We start from the raw sequence: 3,804 nt of genomic DNA on the forward strand, positions 1-3,804 counted from the left end.
TGCAGTCGGGTCATTAAAAGCACCAAGTTGTGCAGCAGCGTACTCAGGTGTCCTCATGTACTGAAGATACATTGGGTCAACATAAGGAGCCTGAAGACCACCGTCTGCAGTTGATTTCCCATTCCACTTAAAACACTCACATCAGATGGAGAAGAAATTCCAGAAGGAAAACCACCTCCAAGGATTCTTGAATCCATTCTAGGGGATGCCATTGCCGACGTTGCAGCAACATTCTCAAGTAGATGTTGGCATGTTCCCAATTCCAAGTGGATTAGTCATGAAGGATGCCAAAGCAGGATTTCCACCATACCCACTCAGGCCATAGCTATTAAATGATGAATTGGTACCATCTGAAGGTTGGTACTGAGCAGGCAAGCCACCTCCGCCGTTATAAGGAGAGCTAGGTGATCCGTTGAAATACGAGTTATTGGGGATGTTGTGCCTGCTATCAAAGGACAAGGAGCTGATGAGCAGTAGGCAAAGTTTTGCCTCTTGATAATAGGACACAAATAATTGGATGCTATGCCCAAACCAAACTTGGTCATGAATCCAATGTACAAGGGGCTTGAAACAACTGCAACATTGGATCCACAAACATATGAATTTGTTATTCACAACCCCATGTTTCATTGTTTATGCAACATATAACAGGCGATATTGGAATGAAATTTGGAAATGCAGCATATAACAACATGGACATGCGAAGTGTCACTTGACGGCATTGATATTTTCAATAAAAGAAAAGCTTGAAGATTTTTTCCTTCATCTCACAGTTGTGATGTTTCCCATGTGAACCGTACCAGCTATCAGTTGATCGATATATCTGAAGTTGATTTTGTGAGTCTGTTTGGTTGATGACGGAAGTACATTACACCAGATTGCTAGATCTTCCTGCATCTGATTTTACATGACAGGAAGACAATTCCAATAAACCTGCATCTGATTTTTCATGACAGGAAGACAAAATCCAACTTATGTTGCTGCAATTCAGCCAGCGACTCCAGTCTTTACATTTGTGTTGGCTATAATGGTGGGTACAGAAAGAGTAAACTTGCTAAGATATGAAGGTCTGTCCAAGGGTGGAGGAATTTTCGTCGGTGTTTTGGGGGGCCTTAATGATGGTTTTGTACCGTGGACCAACACTGGTAGGATCGTCGGAATTGGATATTATATCACACAGTGAAATAAGTTCCAGAGGTCAACCAGAGCCTTCTAGATGGTTAGTTAGTGGTTTAATGGATCTTGGACTTGACCATTTTCATCTTGGAGTTTTGTGCTTCATAGGGAACTGCATGTGCATGGCTTCTTTTCTATCCATTCAGGCTCCATTATTAAAAAAGTATCCTGCAAACCTATCTGTCATAACATATTTGTACTGCTTTGGAGCTTTACTGATGGTAACTACATCATACTTCAAACTGATGAGTTAACTGATTGGAGTTTGAATCAGTCTGAAACATTTGCCATTTTATATGCTGAAATTATTGCATCTTCACTTAATTATGGAATCATCACATGGAGCAAATTTGGATTATCTTCACTACCAAAGCCGGAAACCAATTATAAACCAAGCATTGTCGCAGAAAACGAATGCAAGCCGTGACAGCAATGTGCTGAGTCAGAATACTCAAAAGCAAAACGGCATGATTTCCAAAGGTAAATCAACTTCAAAAGTAGATTCACAAGCCAAGATCTCGAGAATGCTGCATCGGATGTGTCGAACCTGTTTTCCAAAATTGAGCGGAAGGTTCTGGTTCAGATGCACAGGACAGTGCACCAGACAATAAACAAAGTACCTTTGTTTTTCCCAAGGGAAATTCCATTCCAACTGCCAAGGTACTGACATTCTTCAGGACAGAAACCTTTTCTGTTGATGTACGATCTCATGATCAGAGTGATACACAAGGACCTTCGTCGTGCACTGACGGCGTCGTGGCTTCTCTCAAGGACAAAGTTGAAGCGTGCGTGAAGTTTAAAGAAAACGACATTGATACGAAGCGAATGCACTCACCTATTGAAGTTTCGGGATGAACAATCAGTGATATAAATTACGCAAAGAGAATTGAAATTTCACGGAGTTGGTGTTACGCCAAAAGAAATCCCCGAAATTGCAAACATAAAGTTGCCTTGCAATACAACTCGGTGCCAAAACTCGTCGAAATCCAAAAAGACAGTGTCTGTTACCGTCGGCTTAGTTCTGGCATCAATAGCAGTGTCAACATGTAGACATTCTAGCTTTCATAATGTACCATCGGCGGAAGCAAAAGCTTGGTAGTGCCTTTGATATCACTGAAAGTCGTCTAAGTACCGATCAAACCAGAAGTATTTACCGAAAAAATGGATCTCCGTTCGCAACCTTATAAGAAATGACTACCGTGTGCATGTGGGCAGCATTTGTGGATGAGTCGGATGTAGCGGAAGCCGGTTCTCATGGTGATGTGGAAACCAGTTGCACAAGATTCGTTGGTGCAAGGCCAGACATTCCTGATTGAAATTAACGAAGATAACCAGTGGATTGACGCATTCTCCCGTGGGGGTAGTAGCATAGAGTTCAACTCAACTGCTGCTGGATCTTGCTATATATCAAGGTATGGCAATGTGTGGTCTGAGGCCACTTCCTCAGAGTCTGTCGAAATGCTCTTGAAATCTGTTGGACAGGGGGAGTATATTCCTAGGCAAACTGTTATTCAGGAATCAGATGCTTATGATGAACTGGCTTGCTTAGCTAAGCAAATGGACTCCAATCCAAAACCTGATGATAGAAATGAATTTACAGATAATGTTACAGATTTACAACCACCCGGTGATGCTCATATAAGTTTTTCTGGATCGAAGAAGCCCGCAGGAATTGAACAGTCTCAGACTGGAATTTCCCAAAGTCACGAAGGTGAATTATCCATTGAGGGAAGTTCAGGTATTCTGGAACCAAATGATATGTTCCAAAATATTGACTTGCCTATGTCTGAGCATAGTCGAACCTTCTTTACCGATGATAAATTTGACATTACTAATCAAAGAGAACCTCAGACTGTGGCTGATGGCTTAGATCATTGTGAAACTCGTGATTCATCAGCACTTGTGGTGGAAACTAATATTATTGATCTATCTATTCAAAATACGGTGGATGAGAAGCAAAGCCCTCAACTAACTGAAAGTAATAATCAAAATTTGGAATCTTCTATGATGAAGGAAGAAGCTGTTGTAGATACACAGACTCTGGATCAAAATGCAGTTGATGTTGATGGCCATCATCCTGATAGATCTATTTTTGCAATACCCCCGCAAGATTCTCTAGAAGGAGGAAGTGTAGTTAAAGGACTTGATGCCGAGTTAAGTAGTTAAAAGGATTCCATGGGAACGAGAACTGTTGCAGTTTCTGACATGCAGAAAGAAGAAAGGTGCAGTGAAGATATACGTTCCTGTGATTTGAGTCGGGCCAAAGCAAGTGAAAATTCAGTCTCGCTTAAAGATAAGGTGATGGATGATCAGTCTATATTAGATACACGTACATTGTAACACCCCGATAAAATAAAATAATTATTTAAATTGAGTTAATAATATATTTATTAATTTAATTAAATAATTGGAATTTTTATATTATTGGAATTACTATTATTGGGTTATTATTTTATTGGAATAAAAGTTGGAAGTTAGAAAAAGGTCCCATTTGATAAAAGGTTTATTTTTTCACGTGAAAAGGGAAAAGAGACAGAAAGTGGAAAAGGGCAAAGAGAACAAGGGTTGAAGGAAGGAAAAGCTTGAAGCTCAGAGATTTGCCGGATTAACTCAGGTAAGGGGGGTTTA

General features: G+C 40.3%; 1 pseudogene; it reads left to right on the forward strand.

Moving 5' to 3' along the window:
• The first annotated feature begins 949 nt into the window (after positions 1-949).
• LOC127101889 (WAT1-related protein At4g19185-like) lies at positions 950-1,603 on the forward strand (annotated as a pseudogene).
• Positions 1,604-3,804: the final 2,201 nt, after the last annotated feature.

This window comes from Lathyrus oleraceus, chromosome 7 (assembly GCF_024323335.1).
Source record: "Lathyrus oleraceus cultivar Zhongwan6 chromosome 7, CAAS_Psat_ZW6_1.0, whole genome shotgun sequence".
Classification (NCBI taxonomy): domain Eukaryota; kingdom Viridiplantae; phylum Streptophyta; class Magnoliopsida; order Fabales; family Fabaceae; genus Lathyrus; species Lathyrus oleraceus.